General features: G+C 41.7%; 1 protein-coding gene across 6 annotated transcripts in view; it reads left to right on the plus strand.

Moving 5' to 3' along the window:
• The first annotated feature begins 1,552 nt into the window (after window positions 1-1,552).
• Window positions 1,553-19,051, plus strand: part of PTK2 (protein tyrosine kinase 2) — a 188,169-nt gene continuing 170,670 nt past the window's right edge. For 3 of the 6 annotated variants that reach the window (XM_079302189.1, XM_079302178.1, XM_079302179.1), the window contains exons 1-2: window positions 1,554-1,712; window positions 16,673-16,731. The gene's annotated coding sequence lies outside the window, so the exon portion shown is untranslated. Of the gene's footprint in view, window positions 1,713-7,283; window positions 7,372-16,672; window positions 16,732-19,051 lie in introns of all 6 variants that reach the window. The other 3 variants (XM_079302186.1, XM_079302188.1, XM_079302187.1) reach the window with 2 other exon arrangements.

Raw genomic sequence — 19,051 nt, forward strand, 5'->3', positions numbered from 1 at the left:
GTCCCATCCAACTGATGATGATTCCGTGCCCCTGCCTCCAGTTCCCAGACACACAGTAACTTCCAGAGGTGGAAATCTGAGATCTGCTCAAGCTCCAGCTGCCTGGGGTAGCCAGGAGAGCAAAAACTGAGTTCAAACACCACGAGAGATAAGGGAAAGATTAATAGAGACATTGAAAGCTGCTCTTTCTCAGAATCACAGAATCATTAAGGTTGGAAAAGAGCTCCAAAATCATCGAGCTCAACCTTTGAGCAAGCACAGCCATGTCAACTACACCACAGCACTGAGTGCCACTTCCAGTAATTTCTTGAATACCACCAGGGAGGGTGACTCCACCACATCCCTGGGCAGCCTCTTCCAATGCTTGACAATCCCTCCCATAAAAAATTCTTCCTGATGTCCAACATGAACCTCAGCTTGAGGCCATTTCCTCTTGTTCCTGTCACTGGTTCCCGGGGAGAAGAGGCCAACTCCCACATTTCACCTGGAATGTCCAGCTCTGGGCTCTTAGTACAAGACATGGAGCTCCTGCAGAGATGATGAAGGGACTGGACCATCTCCCTTTTGTGAGGAACAGCTGAGGGAGCTGGGGCTGTTCAGCCTTGAGAAGATACGATTGAGAGGAGACCCCCATCCCTGTCTGTCAGTGTCTGCAGGCAGGGCTCAGAGCAGGACCAGGCTCCGCTCCTGGTGCTCAGCAATGGGACAAGAGGAACGGGCGGGAACTGATCCCAGGAAGTTCCACCATTGCCCCGAGGGGCTGTGGAGTCTCTTTCACTGGAGTCACTTTCATTTATGCACTGTCTGGACACAATCCTGTGCCTGTGCTCTGGGATGACCCTGCTTGAGCAGGGGGTTGGACCAGAAGAGCCCACTGTGGTGCATTCCACCCTTTCCTATTCCATGATCCTGTGATTTCAGACTTATATTATTAAATATACACAATCACTATGAGCACTCAAACGCTGTGGTAATCTTAAAATTCCAAATATTTCCTTGAAAGAGATTATCACAGAATCACATAACCATAGACTGGGTAAGGTTGGAAGTGACCACAGTGGGTCACAGAACACAGAATATTCTAAGTTGAAATTGTAATGGCCCACACGGGGACCGAACCCACAACCTCGGCGCTATGAGCACCAAGCTGTGCCCACGGCCATCGGGCCCGAGCCCCCGCTCAGGCAGGGCCATCCCAGAGCACGGGCACAGGATCCGCGACACCTCCAGCGAGGGAGACGCCACAGCTGCAATATCCCAGTGTTAGAACAAGACAACAACTGTGCCAGCCGCTGCCACTGAGCGAGCACAAGGGGTTAAATTTCGCCTTCTCCCGAGCAAATCCGGCAGATCCCGTCAGGATCCGCGCTGCCTCGGGGAAGGAAAGAAGCAGGGAGAGAGGGAGGAGAGGAGAGCCCTTGGGGCGGGCGCGGGGACGGGACGCGCCTCCGCCGCCTCCCCCGCTCCGCTCCCTGAGGGGCGGCACCGTGACCCCCCCACAGCCATGTTGGGGGGGGGGGGGGGCAGCGGCGCATCCCATGGTGCAGCGCGCCGGGAGGGCGGGGAGAGAGGGACGGAGGGAGGAGGGCAGGAGAGGGAGGCGGCACTGCCCGCGCAGACCCTCCGGAGCCTTCTCCTCCTCTTCGTCCTCGTCCTCCACCGCGGCTTCTCCTCTTGGCCGTGGCGCCGGAGGCGGCTGTGCCCGCAGCGCGGTGAGTGCCGGCGGCGAGCGCTGCCCGGGGAGGGGGCGGGCGAAGCGGCCCCGGTTTACATCACGGGGAGGGGGTGTAGGGGGGCAGCGGCGTCTCCTTCCGTGTCCCTCGCCCCAGCCCCCGGCTCGGGGAGCGGCGGCGGCTCCGCAGGGAAGGGAAGATCGTCCCTGGTGCCGCCCGTTCCTGTGTCCCCGGGGAGGGGCTGCCGCGGACACCGGGGCGCAGCAGGCACCGCGCGGTGGGCTGGGGGTCTCTCCGGGCAGAGCCGCTTCCCTCCCTGGGAGGGCAGCATGGGAAGGGGATGGAAGAGGAGGAGGCTGCGGGGAGAGGTCATCTGGTGCCCCGCCTGCCCCGTCCCCCACCCCGGGGGATCCGGCCGCCCCCTGCGCCCTGCCCGCCCCGCAGCCCCGGCCGGTCCCACCGGATGTGTCGGGAGGCGGCGAGGTGGAGCGGGACGGTCCGTAAAGTAAACAAAGGGAAAGGGAAGGGAGGAGGAGGAGGTGTCCCCTCGCTGCCGGAGCCGGACCGCCTGGCTTTGCTCCTTCCCCTCCTCGTGCGAGCGCGTAAATCCGTGGCTGCCTCTTGGAGCGGGAGCTCTGGGGAAGTGCTTGAGGTTTCTCCTTTGCAGGGTTTGGGGCTTTTTTTAGGTGTGTGGGCTTTGGGGTTTATTTTTGGTTTGTTCTGGTACTGCGCTGGCTGGGACCGTGTGATCCGGAGAGAATCGGGGCCACGCTCCGGTGCCTTCACCCGGGGCCAGCCCCCGGCGGCGGCGGGAGCGGCGTCCCCTCAGCGCCGCGTCCCCTCAGCGCCGCGTCCCCTCAGCGCCGCGTCCCCTCAGCGCCGCGTCCCCTCAGCGCCGCGTCCCCTCAGCGCCGCGTCCCCTCAGCGCCGCGTCCCCTCAGCGCCGCGTCCCCTCAGCGCCGCGTCCCCTCAGCGCCGCTGCTGCCGCACAAGTTAGATCGCACAGAGGAGCCTTTGCACTTCTTGCAGAAATCTGAGATATATTCGTTTTCCGGTTGTAAACCTGAGTTTGGTGAATTGCAGCAGCTGTAACAGAGAATCTTTCTCAAATCCCCGCGACTAATTGTGAAACATACGCTGTACATTTCCAGTTCTCACATCTATTCTCTTCCCAGACCTCCTGTGCCCTGATGATGCTTTTTTGGGACAAGGGGTAGACTTTACTCTTTGATTTCCCGTTCTTTTTTTGTTGTTGCCTGGCTGAAGCAGTGCTGGCCGTGTTGTTTTGTGTTGGCTGCCTCGCAGTCAGTCCTGTTCCACTCTCTGGAGCAGGGTACCCTGCAGGCCCTGGCGCTGGAGCAGCCTCACCCTGGAGCCCCGGTTTTGGCACTTCCACTGGGATAAGAGCAGTGCTGTAGGCATTAAGCAAAAAGTTCTCTTGATAACAGAAACATTAGGGAATTTATATTGAAGCATTTAATGCAAATGTCAGTGTAAGAGTGAAGTGGTATTGCAGTGTCCCTTTAAAATGCACACCCCTTTGGCATTAGGTTGTTTGATATATTTTTTCTCCCCTCCTGCATTAATTGGAAAAGTCGCACATTCCTCAAAGCTAATCTGCCTTTATCGTCTCTAGTTCTGTAAAACCTAGGTAAGGTCAGGAGCAAAACTGGATTGGGGCCAGAAAATATTAAAAGTTACACAGTTATTTGGAACAGTTTGTTATCTCACTGATGTTGTCCACGTCCAAAATTCCACCACTTCCTTTCTCCACCTGGCCTTTTTTTGTTACTCCTGAAATCAGGCTGTTACCCTGCCCCCTTTGTAGGAGCACCTTTGCCTGTGTGGTGTGATTTGTGGATGGGGAACACAGCCCTTGGATTTCTTAAAGCAGGGTTTGGGGCTGAGATTCTGTACAGAATGTGTGTGTGTATCTTTGAGATCACTCCTTGCATGAAATTTAATGGATCTGAAATCTGGGATCCTGTTAACAGAAAAGAAAGGAAAGAGACACTGATTGCTGAACAGATTCTCTCTCACAGGACTGTAAAACTCCACAGACACTCAACAAGAGAAAAACAGTCCTGAAATTAGTTTATCTTTTGTGCTATTATGTTTTTGTGGAACATGGCTGGGATTGATGTTTGTGCTGGGTGACCTTTTATTTTGCAGGAAGGTTAAAATGTATACATGAAAAGAGAATGACATAGTGCTTATTTGTCAAAAGTTCTGTGCTGTTTTTGGCCTCAGCCTTGGGTGTTGAAGGAACTAAGCATGTGTAGTGACACAGCAATCAACTAGTAGTCTATTGGAATACTTCATCCAGAAAGGAATATTCTTAGAATAGCACTCATGTCTTGAATGTGTAATTTGCTGAAACAGCTTTAAAAATTCTGTCAAGATACCTAGTGATGTGACTTTGCTTCCAAGTGTATTACCTGTTGTGGAAAGGGCTGGTTTTTTGTTTGTTGTTTTTTTTGGTTTTTTGTGTTTTTTGTTTGGTTTTTTTTTTTTAATATAATGGCTTACCATATGAGTAATAATTGAATGGGGGATCTCAGGATTATGATCTCCAGCAAGCTAATAGATATTTTGGGGAGGATGATAGGACAGAAAAGCAGGGGTGTTTTCTAGAGATTAAGTACTACTAGAGGTGGATTTGATGGTTTAGGAGATTATGTTGTTTTCCTAATGCATCTCTGAATGTGGTGGATTGTTTTTTTCTCCACTAGGAAGGTAACTAAGACTCAATTAATTTATTGTCGTTTGTATAACAAAATGATTTTTTTTTTGTAGTAGGCACTGCTGTGTGTAGTAGTATGGTCTTTATTTTTACATAATATAATAACACAAACTTTTTCCATTCATTTTACATCTCTTAGGATGTGTGTAGAAATCCTTTTCCTTGTGAAAAAGATCCTTCTGTCTTCTCAAAGTAGTTTTGAACAATACTGGTAACTATAAATAGGTTGTGATTTTGCTGTTAAATCTCTATGAAAACACACCAGACTTGAATAGACTCATGTGGTTTTGTCTTAAATTGGACCTTTGTACCTTTACATTTTTTATAGATTACTGCCTAAAGTGTATTTTCACATTCTGGATAAATGTCAGTAACTGGGCAGAAGGTGCTTAAAATGTAATTCATACAGGAATTCATATTCCAGATCTATTTCCTGGTGTGATTGATACTTAACTCCATCAGAGGTGGTTTCCAGACTAAATGTGTGTTTCTTCTCATCTCATCTTAATGTAATTCTAAGGTTTCAAGTGCCACCAAAAACGTGGATATATTGATATAGTTTCTTGAAAAGGTTTTAATTGCAGGTCAGAATTTAAAAAAACTGCAACAAAGAAATCCTTACTGCATCACTTTGAGTTCCTGTATGGAATAAGAGCAGAAATGATGGAGAAACACTCTAAAAGTCAGTTTAGAATGCTTTTATTTAGCACCTGAACTGCAGTGATCTGTGTGTCCCTGAATGGTAACTTTTGCAAAATAGTTATATGTTAAAGTGTTGGGGAGAAACAAAAAAACCTTGATGCAGATTAGTGCAAGAGCAGAGTTTATAAATTGTTAGCAATTTCAAGTGAGTCTCTTTGTATGTAATGCCACTTAAAAGCCTTGAAAGCTGTGTGTTCTACCAGTGTTCAATGGATGTGGTTTATTGTGTCTGTCACAAAGACAGGAAGCTGAAAGAATGGTAAGTGAAGTGAAAAAGCTGGTATCCAGATAGATATCAGGGTTTAAATAGGGGATTTTTGGGTGTAGGAAAGGAAGGACTTCTGTGGACATGATCAAGTAGATCTTTCTGAAAGCTTCTGTTCCTCATGTCCTGTTCTCCATGTTCAGGCAGTGGTTGATGGCTAATAAGAAAAACTATTGAAAAAAAGTGGTTATCTATCTCTTTTAAACTGTAGTTATAAAACCTGCGAGTTTGTGGTTGAGGGCTTAAATTTTAGTTTCCTATCCCATTCCTGTATAACTTTTGGTTTTTTTCCACTGTGTAATCTTCCCAATATAGGAGTTTATTGCTTGTCCAGCATTATGCTCCTGGTGCTGGGACACAAGTCTTGTATTTGGGCAGACTTCTGAGTGTTAGGGCTTTTATTTAAAAAAACCCTACAAAAATATAATCAAACAACCAAAAGCACAAAAAACCTTGTGTGGCTTGTTCTGGTTTTCTGGATTTGTATTAAAGCACACACCAGAGAGACAGCTGTGATTACCCAGGTGTGTGGTAGCTTTCCAAGCATCTCCATGCAAATTTCAGCAGTTCATACACATTTCAGCACATCAGAGGGATGTGGTGTTGGAGAGAGTTGACTTGGGGAATGGTGTGTGGAAGAAAAAGTTTCAGAGGTGGCAGGAGAAGCAAAGAAACTGATTCTGTGTGGTTCTGACAGTGCTTGAAACGTGGAGATGCAGCTCAGTGGTGGTGTCAGTGGAACATGGATTAGGAAGAAAATGGAAGAGAGTTTCTGAAATCTGGTTTCCAGTGTTTGAATGCAACTTCTGTCAAATAAAAATCAGAATGGAGGAGGTAATTAACAAATGGTGGAGGCAGCAGGCTTCATTAGAGAACGTCTGATTCACCTGTGTTAGTCTGAATTCTGGATGCATTTAAATGTTCTTCCATCTGCAGCAGTCCATGGTTGAACTGACAAAACTCCTGGATTGGATGTCTTTTTTTGTCTATGACTTCAAGACTTTTTTTCTGCCCTCTGATTTTGTGCATTACCCCTCTGCCCCGTTTTCAGTTCAGTGCAGAATGGGCATATGAAAGAAGTTTGAAGTAGTTTTTGTTCCTGTTACATGGAAGCATTGTTTTCTGTTTTTCTTCTGTCAAGGCAACCTGACAAGCACTAAACTCTTTCATTTTGCTGCATAGTTCCAACTTGGTAACAATGTAGTATAGGTCAGTTTAGAGATAATCCCTCTAATGTTGACTCTTTCCCTGCTCATGGAACTGTAGTTTAACTCATTTCAAGACCCTAGACTAATTTTCTTCCTTTTGCCCAGAAGTGTATAAGCAAAACCTTGGCATCAGTGTCCTGCAGCCACTGCTGTCATCCAGCTAGTTGAACAGTACATTTGGAAGATTTGGCCTGGGTATGTGTCAAGAGTCCTTAAATGAGGCACTTGTTGCCTTTGCAGAGATAGAAGTGACTGAGCTGAATCTGTTCCAGTGCTTGGGACAGTGAGGAGGGTCAGAGGGCTCTGCTGACTCTGAACTGCTCCTGCTTCCTGCTGTCATGCTTGGGCCTTGCATTGTTTACACACACATAGAAATGTGCAATTCCTGCTTTTGTTTTATTTTGGTTTGGAGGAGGAGAGAGGGAGCAGACTGAGCCTCTAAAATGTCTAAGGAAAGCAGAGATCATTTTTCCTGTAGTCCCATTGAAGTCTGTAGGAAGGATTTGAAGCACGTGATGATTTTTTTTTCCTTTTCTTTTTTTTTAATCCTTTTTCCTGTTTTCTTGCTGAAAATAATTAGGTGTCAAGGTGATACCAGAAGTTTAGTTTAGCAGAGGCTCAGAATGAGTTAAATGATGTGTTTTGCAGCTGTGAATGTACCTCTTTAACCAGGTATCCACTTCTTTCCCCAGGCCTTAAGCACTGCCTGGAATCTTCAGTGATATAATCCATGAGATGTACAGTAGCCAGTAAGGTCTCTGCTCCATCAGCATTTAACAGGTAATTTTCTAGCAGTGCATTCAAGATCACTCTATTGAAGGTACTAGTGAGAGACTTAGAAATCCCAATGTCTGAGTTACACCCAGTGGTGGAGATTTACATCAATCAATACCTGTTTCATCCTGTCTGTTGTAGGTTTTATGTTCAGCATGAATGCTGAGGCAAGTTTGTTGTCAGTAATAGAAAAAAGTTCTCTCTAGCTCTGAGATTCAGAAATTCTGTGATCTTCAAAAGAGAATTTCTTCTTACTGATTTCAGGCAATCTTTTAAATTCTTTTCCTATGAAAGACAATGTGAAAACATAAAATCTGCCACCATTTTCTTACTTGCACATAGGTATCTGCTCTTGATTTCTCTCGGGTTTTTTTTGGTTTTTTTTTTGTTTTTTTTTGTTTTTGTTTTTGTTTTTGTTTTTTTTTAACTGGCGCAATTCCAATCTTTCTGTCTTCAGAGGGGCAAATAGTCTTTGTTCTGGGCTAGTATGCTGGAATTTTTATTGCCCACTTTTTTCAAGTAAAGGTTAATACAGAAAGAAGAAAAATAAAGTTAGTGTTTCAAAGAGTTCCCTGAGTTGCTTTTTATTTTTGGTTAACCAACCAAGTTGTTTAGCAGATTTTCCCCCTGCTGTTTCTAATGCACTTTTTAAGCAGAAATTCCTTTTGCTAGTGGCTGAATGTTCTTGTGGTTCTTTTATGCCTGGGTGTACCTCAGGTTTTAGCAGTCTTCTCCTCCATCTCCTTTGCTGCTTTACTGATGCTCTTGTAGTGGAAGCTCTTTACAGGCAGAGTTAATTCAAAATGGATTTCCCAGTGTAGGCACAAAAGGGATGTGTAACAGATGCCTTTGTCATTCAGTTGTTGGAAGTAACTTTTTATAGAGGTGAACTTCATACTTCAGCTTTGTGTAATTGCTTACCCCTCTTTCTTCACCCTTTCCCCTACCAAGTTTCAGAACTTGGTGGAGGTGTTCTTGTATTTTTGCCACTGTCTGGGATCTTTCATGCCTGGTAATGTTGGTTTTGTCAACCAGTGGTGCAGGCAGATGGGGACCACTAATACAGCTACAGTATCTGAAATTTGGACTAATATTATTTCTTCTCTTGTGGCTTCTTCTTTTCCTTTCAATGGCAGAGTTAATTCAGCTGCTGTGTTGTTGTTTATTTCCCTTTTATATAAGGATAGTGAGCCCTGGCACAAAACCACCTCAGTTCTGAGGTGCTTCCTGTGGAGAGTTTGAAGTGTCCATCACCAGGAGAAGCAGAAACTGATGTTGGATCCAGGTTGTTGATTTAAGGTTCTATCTTACAGCTTGGAATGAACTTTGGCATGGCCATTGCAGTTAATTCACTTTTGTCAGTGTGCTCGTTACCCCTCATCATGCCTGACTCAACTGCATTTGCTAAATAAAATACACTTAATTTTACAAGTATGGCAGAAAAAGGCCTAATAGATAATGTATGTATAGAATTGTACCTCCCAATTAGTGAGCCACAAGTTGGAAAGTTTTAATCCCTTGAGTTCAGTTTTTAATTGTATCAAAAACTATTTAATACTGTTACATTTTCAGCTTGTTTTCGATTGCCAGTTTTCACCCAGGAAACCTTCACAGACTGCTGACATGTGTTGGTCTCTCGCTCTTAGTGAAGCTTTTTGCAAATGTTACAAATTACAGTTTCAGTTCTTACTCTGGTGTTAACAGCTCCATTATGGGAACACTGTTAATTAATGGCTAAAGAACTAATTCTGAATTTTTATCAGCTCTCATTTTCTATTTCAGGCTTAAGCACTATATCCTAGAGGCTTCTAGATTTCAGTTAGTTTATTAATTATCTTGTCATTTCCACTTCAGTTTGTATAAATCACAAAGCTGGCTGTTTTCTGCACTTGTTCAGCTCTACAGCCTCTGTAACTGCTCAGTGTTCAGTGCATTTTGAATTTTGTTGTTCAAATGTTCTGCTCAAAATATGCTGTTAAACTCCTGCAAGAGCTGAGTGAACTGGGGTGTGCAGGTTATTGACTGATGTATGCTCAGTCTGTGATTAACCTTGTTCTGCTAGTACAGGTAAAGAAATGCTCTGTTGTGGTGTAGCAAGGGGGTAAATAATTTTTCTGCTGGATTCACTACAGGTAGGATTTCATTAGAATTATGTTCAGTTTTGGGTACTGTACTGTACAAGAAGTATTTTATTTTTCTGGATGCTTTTAGTAGCAGATGCCTGAGAATATGACATCCAAGAACTGAACAAATTAAGATGTTAAGACTTAACAAGAGATAAGAAGTTAAATTATTCCCATGCCTTAGGCTACTGTGAGGCTAAAGATGATAAAGGATTACAGGGACTAAAATGAGAATTAGTTGACTTAAATAATCAGACCAAAGACTTGGTTGCTACTTGGGGAGGAAGACTTCTAATTCCAAGAATCACAAACCATTGGAATAGATTAGGGAAGGTACTCATCCCTGACAATCTTCAAAAACAAATTAGGTATCTGTCAGAAAGGGATGCTGTTCATTCCTGCCTTAGGAGTGGCAGCTTGACAAGATGACCTCTTGAATCCTGTCCAACACTGATTTTAGTGATGAGAACAGGTAAAGAATGTGGGGTGGTTATTTGCAGGATTATGATGGTAATCAAAAGGTTGCTGACAGTAACCCCAGCAGCTGAGAGTTCTCTCTGGGCTCATGTGCTCTCTGTTATCTCTGTATTGCCCGAGACTGTGAGATGTGAATCTGTCCCAGGAAAAGCAGGTTGTGTTTCCTTTGTGGAAGGATGGAAAGGTCATGGGGAGAATTTTACTGTAAATGAAACTATCATGTTCTTCTGCAGATGTTACCTACGTAGCACTTGGAAAATGGCATTGTAAACTGGTTACTGATTTTACCACAATTAGTTCAGCTGCTGTTTTATTCAATTTCAAGGAGAAAAACATGCAAGAGTGTGAAACTGTACAAACAAGTTGATAAAGTGGCCTTAGGATGACTTTGCTTATTTCTTTTTGTGTTGCCCTTTAATTAATTGCAAGATATTATTATATACTAATAAAACTACACTTGTTTTCAGAATAATAGGAACTTCTCTTGGTTTTTTTCTTTGTTTTTCTGTCAGTCTTTCTCTCTTTAGTATGATAATTTGTATTTGATGTTTTACCACTAGGCTTTGTCTTAATCATAACTTGCATGAATCTGTTTTGAAGCAAGTCAGAATGTTTCTCTGCATTTTGCCATGGAAGGAACAAATTGCTATTGAGTTTGGGTAGCAAAATTAAGTAATCTTTAGTGGAAATGTGTGAGGAGACAAAATGTATTCCTGTCTGGCTGTACCTGGTACAGCTGCTGCTGCAAGCTGGGGTTCATGAAGCAGCCTGCATTTGAGATGATCCTTAGGAAAGAATAAATGCACAGATCTGGTAGCTTTTTAATCACTAGATTAAAGAGTAGAGGCAGAAGCTGTTGGAATTAACACTTCAGTGCTTCATCTGAGTTTTGGTGGTGTCTTTGGGCTAAAAGGTGAAGCTAAGAGTGTGCATTTGTGCAGTGTGTGGGAATTTGTGTCAACTGCTGTGGTCTGGGGAAATAAATGTAATTTAAGAACCCCCCAGTTGGTGTGGAAGTAAAGGGAAGCCTTTTTTTTTTGTCATCTGCATTAAAACCTGTATAATCAGTTCTCAAAATTGTTTTTCTTGTTTAGGATTGTCTGTAAATTCTGGGATTTCAGCTGGTGGCTGGGGGGTAGTCTCCACCAAGGAGGAGGATTGCAGTTACTATACTCCTTAGGGAATATGTACAGAAATTGTTTTATACATATTAATCAATGGTTATCAGGAAAAATCAAAGCATTTCCATAGATGAAAATGCTGTTTTTATTTTGACCACATATTTTAATGGTACAATTTGAGTATTGAAATTTAGAATAGAAATAGTGGGGAAGAAAGTAAATGGCATGTGTTTTTTTTGAGGAGAATATTCTGGCTTTGTTTCTTCTCAAACACTTTGTGAATATTAGATTGAGTTCAGTCCCTCTGTTTTTTGGTTTGTGGATGGAAAAAAAAATCAGTCAGAACCTCTGTAAAGCTTAGTCAAAGAGTGGAGTCAAAAGGAGGAGTGGGATGTAACACTGAATTCACTTCTGTTCCATTTCGTGCCTGCAGTTCCAGACAGTATTTCATTTGTATAAGAAATTGAGTTTTGGTATTCTGGAAATTTGCTACCTACATGCATTTATTAAACGACCAAGTGAATTTTTTTAGAAGATTAGGCCCCTTTAGAGGAAGCTGGTGTGCAGCACAGTTAATCCTCAGATGGGGATTTAAATGAAGCAGAAGTTTAGTTGTGTCATAGGATTCCAGCCCCTGCTCATTCAGCTCAGTGGAGGGGGGTTTCTTTGTGATGGCTGCACTGCTCCTCTCAGGCTTCCAGGGCTTCCAGCAGCCAGTGTTGGGTCTTGCTCTCCTTTCATCAGAAGAGGAGAGGGAATTCTTCAAGACAGGAGTGTGTAATGTTGGCTTCATTTTACAACTGAATCAGCTTTTTCTTCTCTTAAAGGCAAACGAAACCTTTAAACTGTTTCACAATGTGAAGAGAGTATTGAACAGAGCTTCCCTTCCTAGGAAACAGATTTTGGAGTTCTAGAATGTATTTTTCTGTGTGGCTTTTTGCTGTTAAATGGGGATTGCAGTTCTCTCTTTCAAAAAAAGCATTTGGTACCTCTGTGGAAATAAATACTGAGCACCAGTATTCTCAGGTGGGAGTAGGAACACTGATCATGTTATATCGAGGGAGAGATCATAGAATGAAAGTACAAAAAGGGTGAGGACTGCACAAGTTGGGAAAATAAATGTGCATAAAACACATTCCTGTGAATACCTTACGCTTGAGGTTGATAGAAGTAGAAAAACAAGGCAAGACCTTGTGGGTAGCTGGGTCAAGATCAGTTTGGAAATGCAAGATGAAAGTGGCGAGTTTGAGAAAGGATTTGGAGCACAGTCAAAATGAAGTGAGGAGGGGGAGAGTGGTGCCCATGTGCATATAATGTGAGACTTAATGCACAGCTGTCACTTGAAATATGATAGTTTTTTGGACTGAGTCTGTGTTACAGCAGTTTGAAGTGTTATGTTGAACTTGTTCTGTGTTGTTAAAGCTTTGTCTTTTTAGCTGATTTTATCTGATGGCTCACGTGAATAGGAGGTAACAGTAAGTATGAACCTTTTGTGTGTGTGTATGTGTTTTTAGGATAGTATGGAATTGAGATGTTACTGAAGGTTGTACTTCTTTCCTCAATTAAGTTAGATCAGCCTGGTTAAAAATTTCTGCAGAGGAGCTGGTGGTGCAGCTGACAGTGGCCATAGGGGGGGTGTCTTTTGAGGTGATGTGCTTAGGCTCTATGTTTGGGTCCAGTGAGGTGTCCAGATTCTGCATTAGGGACTATATTCTTCTGGTGGCCAAGCCACTGTGCAATGGTAAGATGCAATAAGTGCTTGTATGCCAATTATTCTGAAACAAGGCTATTAAATCCTCACAGCACTAGCTGTGCAAAAAGTGCTTTTGAGTCAGTCTAGAATTCAGTAACTGCCCTGACTCTTCTGGGGCTTCTTCTGAAGGTCAGGGTTTTTTGTTAATAGATTGTACTCAGGGCTGTGTTGTAATTATTCTTCTGCATGGCAGTGTTTTTGGTGCTGCTGCTGGAAGTGCTCCAGACAGGTCTGCTGACCTCTCTGCTTGAGGTATGGGGCAGTGGTGAGATAATTTAGGATTGCATGTTTGTAAAAGTTGGAAGGGACACAAAAGGACCACCGAGTCCAGCTAAGGCTTGGTGCCATGACTGTTTCCTTGGGGAGCCTGTTCCAGTGACTGACAACCTTTGTTGTGAAGAGTCTTTTCCTCATGTCCAATCTGAATTCCCCCTGATGCAGCTTCATCCCCCCTTTTTTTGTGTCCAGACTACACTTTTGAAAAAGATCTATGGAATGCTTCACTTCCTATCTTGTTAAAACATTAAAGCTTAGACCCTTTCTGCCTCCTTAAAACAAGTGGCTGGAGAATAGTTCCCAGTGAACAGTGTGCAGTTCACTGATGGAAATTTGTTTGTGGTTGCTCAGTGACTGCCAAAGTTCACTGGATTCAGTTGTTTGTGCAAGATACAGGAGAGTACAGCTACAGGAATAACATTGCAGATAACTTGGCTATAATTGTCTCATCTCTGTTAAAGAAGATATTACTTGTGCTGGCTGTTGCTGTTCCTGTTCTTTCCCTGCACTGACAGAGCTCTTCAAGTCTTTTGTGTCTTCTGTGATCTTTGTGGAGTTTTCCTTTGACTGTAGAGCCAAAGGGGCATTGTCAGAGACCAGATTTAAGTGTTTGTAAGGATAGAAACATTGCAGTGCATAAAATTGTTTATTTGCTTTGTTGCTGTGGATCAGAGTTAGGAGAGGGAAGTGAAACAATGAATGTTGGTCTTTAGTGGTTCATATTGAGCTTTGTGGAGATTGAGGTCCTTGAGGTCACTGCTGTGTTGAAATGGAGTGGAGAATCTGGGAAGGGGTTGGAAGGAGAGGTGTCTGTGTGTGAAAAGGGTGAAGAGGACAAATTTTCTTGAAAAGCAAAATCAAAGAGCTTTAAAGGTAGCTGGAAACATAAGGTAGCTAAGGAAGGAACTCTGTACCTAGAAGATAAATTAAGATTTTTACTCCTGAATACTGGTAATTGTCTAATGGATCAGTGGTGTCCTTGGGGAAGGAATCAAATTAGAGAGGGAATGGAATGATACTGGAGGACAAAACTTGAACTTTCAGGCCTTGTATGTGGACAATTAGATCTACAAGTAATTTATATTTTAATTGCAAATAGGTAGAATTCTGTGTTGATTTTAAGAGTAGAGTATTACAGGGATAGACAAAGCAGAACAAGAAAAAATAAAAAAGCAAAACTGGACCAAGTGTCTGACTTGCAGCTGGCTGGGAAAAGTCTAAAAGGGAATAGTTTTCCACTACAAAAAGTGTTAAATTAACATTTAAATATTGTCTCTTTGCTGGAAACCTTTCCCATGTGGTAAAAGGTAGAGAAATTTCAGAATCTATGAAAAATCCTCCTTCTAATTTTTGCACTGAGCAGATGTACTTACTTGGGTTTTTTGGTTTTTTTTTATTTATTTTAAAGAAATCATTTTGTAAGATCCATAGATTTTTAATTTTTTTTTTTACAAGAAGTCAAAATAAAAGCACAAACAACCCAAAACATTTTTTATGTTTAATCTCCTTTTGACCTCTTAGAAGCTTTCAGCATTTTATCCCTATTAGAGGAGACTAACTGGTGTTTTAAGAAGTGTTACAACTGGTTGGACTTGAGTTTAGCATAGAGTTCTTGTCACCACTTGCTGCCTAAGTAATTGATGAATGAAGTCAATCAGTAAGTAACCTGTGAAAACAAATATTGGGAAGGTGTGCCTGGAAAAGGCTGAGGGAGAAGAAATGATGCCATGTTTGGATGGTCCTGACTGCATTACTTGTAGCAGCTAATGAACAGATGAGAGGCCCTTTATCTGTCCTCTGGGATTGCCTTCCAACATCAAATCAAATCACAGTGCCATGCATTTGTACACTGAATTTTACACACATGGGTGGTTCTATTGAAAATCAGTGGGAGAACTTGTGTGGAAAATTTAACATGCCTGTAAGTGTTTGCATTATCGATGCCTCAGCAATTAAAATAATATTTTTCTAGTATTTGATGCTTTTTTGATGCTGCATATAAGTCCCATGGTATTACATAGACAATTATTTTAGCAAGTGTTTTAAGGGTGCTACTGATGTAACTTTCCAGAGTAGGGAAAGGGCATTATTACTGGCCTTGGAAATTAAAAGTAGCTTTTGTCTTATCAGAAAACATCTTTAGTTAAATCACTAAGTGCATGGGTTTCTCAGGCTGAGAAACAGTCTAATGAGCAATTTGCCTTTTCATAAAAACTTGCCATGTTATCATTCCCATTGTGTTAATTATCAGTGTTTTTACAAATTGTCCCAAATCATGACTAATTCCATAAAAATGTTCAGAGCAGGCGTGATTCTGGGGAAAGCTGTCATTTGCCACTCAGTCTGGCAGAGATGGTGGGACAGCCTGACTTAGCAGATTCTGTGTTATCCATAAAATCAGGATTTGGAGGCAGTGCTGTTCATCTTATGTAGCACCATGAAAGCAGTTCAAGTTCTTGCTAATGTTTTTTTCCATGGTATGGATGTGTGTTTCAGGTAAAAATGTCTCTGACTCTTTTCTGGTTCTCATGTTGAAATAAAGTATTTTACTTTTCTTCCCACCACACCCAGTTTATTATGGCTTAGATGAAAGCAAAAACTGTGCAGAGATTATTTAAACTTTCTATGTTACTTTATCTCATGAGATTTTTGGTGGAAATCTTTTGATGGTCCTTATGTGTGTGGAAGATTAAGTATCCAAGGTGAATAAAGTTTGGGAAACAGTTCTTAGAAATCCGGTTTTATGTGCATAATATATAAGCTTGGGCTTTCTATTGGTACTGTCTTTGTCCCTATAGTATATATTTGTTTGAAAGGGAAGGAAGAAAAACAACTAGCAAAGTAATAAACTCAATTCTCTACTTGACTGTAGATTCTTTTGGATCAATTGTTTTCTTTAAGATACAATCCCACAACTTTCTGTGTATTATGTGTGTATTGAGCAATATCTTTATGTATTTGTTTCTTCAGCTGAGAACTGGCTTGGCTGCCCTGTGATGCACATACCCTGAGGAAATAAATGCTTTTCACTAGTTCCTCCTACACACTTTTTATTTTCCAGGGAGCCACTTTCTAATTCTAGATCTGGATACTGCTAATGCTTTGAATCACTCATCATGGTTTTCAGCACTCACTTGTTTTTGCTATTAAATGTATATTATCAGTAATAAAGGTTCATTTTGTGATGCTTTAACCCTCCTCCTTCAAAATAACAAATCCATATAATTCAGGAAATTTTTAATTTACTTTCATGGGACCAGCAGGATTTCAGGCAACTTGTCTGTTTTGAATTCAAATATAAGTCTTTGGCTTCCACTTCTACAATCTTCTGTGTTTTGTTTTAGGGTGGGGTTTTTGTTTTTTTTTTGCTCCTTTCCTAAGGACTTCTATCTAAATAATCTGCACTTGTAAAATAGGATATGTACTGCAGCTGGTTCCTTAGGAAGTTGTCTTTGTAACAGGAATATCAGTTAATTTGCTCTGAAGTTTTTTGGGTGTTTGACTGCCTTGACATTAGTTAAGAGAATACCCTAATGAATTTTAAATATTTGTTTCAGATTTCATGTTTCATCCTGTATTGAGCACCTGCTGCTGAGAGCTGGAAAGTCTACATAGGGTATGTACAACAGATGATGATTTCAATTTTTCACTGAGTTTTATTCTGGGTAAAGCAGGTCAAGATGAGATTTTGTTGTTGCTGTTCTTTCCTTGTAATTATTGTTGAAAATCCTGGTTGTTAAACAGTGGGTGTTATAACAGAATTTCTTTGTTTTTTCCCTGAGCCTCCTGGAATTGGCTTTTCTCTGACAGCCTGTTCATGGTCCTTCCATTCAGCCCAAGGGTATGGAGGTGGGCAGCCTTGTGCAGCAATTAAATTATTGTACATGGGAGGAGGTGTTTTCTCACCTGCCAAAGACACTTGGATGAAAATTGTCTGACCACTCCCATGTGCTGCCTTTTGGAGCAAAATACTAATAATTCTCTATTCTCATGTTCTGCTTTTCTGTTGTGCAAAGAAATGGGTCTTAATAGAACAAAACCTTTGCTGTGGGGGTGCTTGACCTAATATGAAGAAGTTTAGCTGAAAGCAGGAATAGAGAAGTTACAGCCACAGTATTCTTTGTATTATAGGAATTTATTTCTGGTCTGCATATTTTTGATTCCTTGTGACACTCCGTCTCCAGGGTGAATGGTTATATTTGAAAATTTCAGTTTTACTCCTCAGTGTAGTTGGTATTTCTGACTTCTGCCTTTACTGTTGCTCATATATATGGATGTTTGGAATATTCTTACATTTGAGTGTGGCTAGAATAACTTGTTAGATCCTTATTTTGTCTTTGTGGTTCAGTTTCCCCCCCTTTCTACAGCCTTCCCTGTGGTTAGTGGTTTGGGAGCCTGTATTAAATATTTTTCCTGTTGCTTTGGCAGGTAACAAAATTTATCTCCTGCTACTTCAGGAGCACTTTTGAATCTAACTTGTGGATGTGATTACCCTTATTTAAAACTGTGGTATCACCTGGTTTAGAGTCATTAATGATCTTGCCTGGGCTGTGATACACTTGACAACAAAGGTGATGTGGCTGCCCACATTTCACATGGAGCAGGCCCCTAATGAGACTTCAGGGTGTGGTCTTGTATGCATAATATATGGAGCAGAGGGTCACTTAATGTCTCCTGACCATCTAAATTTGCAGGGATAGATGTATTTATTCTTCAGTAGTTTACTTCTGGATGTCGTCAGCCTTTCTTAAACTTCAGGTTTCAAGTTTATGGTGAATATTTGCTTCTTCTCTCCAATTTCTTCCTTACCTTTCTGGTATGGGATGATGTTTATTTATATTATGCAGTTAGTTTTTTCCAAGGAATTCCACCTACTCTTGTCACTCCAAAGAGAAAGTTTGAATGGCTTAAAAGGTAGTAGTCTTCTGTTTTGTCACTGAAGTTGGAAAAAACCCAAAGTATTTTGGTTGGAACCAGTACTGATATTTTTATCAGTTAAAATCAAAATTTGTAACCTTATGCCTCATGTTAATTCTGACTTATGATTGAGATAGAAGCCCAGACACTTGAAAAATATTTCCTGGACATGGAGAGCTAATAGTGTGGGAAATCCAGAAAAAAAGGGTAGGGAGGTCAGAGCAAAACATTTTATCATATGTAAAGGCCTGCAAATGAGATCTGTGATTTCAGGGGGTTTTAAATGCTTCCTTTAATTTTGTTTGACCTTTTGAAAGGAACAGCTCTAACTGTTCTGATGTCACAAGCAAAAGAGTGCACTTGTATGTTTTGTGAACTGAAACCATTTGCTCCCTGTAATACATGGTTCCAATGAGTCATATCCTGGTAAAACCATGACAACAAAGTATTTATTAGTTTGTTAGGTAAATATCTTGCAGTACCTGCCTAGATAAGACTTTATAGAAAACCAGCCAAGTGAATAACAAAGCTGTGAAATGCAACTTAGAGTAAGAGGAAACAGTGAAAAATCTTAAATGTAGATTGTAAGTGCTTCTGACTTGTCAGGTTTACATTGAAGTCTGTGGGGGTTTTTTGTTTTTTGTTTTTATTATTTCTGGCTGGGGATTTGGTAGGAGAAAGGGATTAGTACTAGTTTGTCTTTGAAAGTGGCATTGTAAATGCAAATACTGCAATGACAGTTCAGTGGAAATGACAAAAACAATGTACTGCATCTCTTCTTTATCCAGCTGCTTTATAAACTGTTACTTTTTGTATTCATATTACAAAAAGTCAAGCTGTTACTTGTACCATGATAGCCTTTTCATGGTGTGATCACATACTTTGTTCCATAGAATCAGGACCTGTTTGCTCCCTGTACCCTTGTCTGCTCATGACAGTATTCAAGCCTTTGTCTTACACAAGTGTGCAGTGGTAGTGTGCTGCCTTCACCCATTCATCTTATGGTTTAAAAGTATTTG

Source organism: Erithacus rubecula (assembly GCF_903797595.1).
Source record: "Erithacus rubecula genome assembly, chromosome: 3".
Taxonomy (NCBI): domain Eukaryota; kingdom Metazoa; phylum Chordata; class Aves; order Passeriformes; family Muscicapidae; genus Erithacus; species Erithacus rubecula.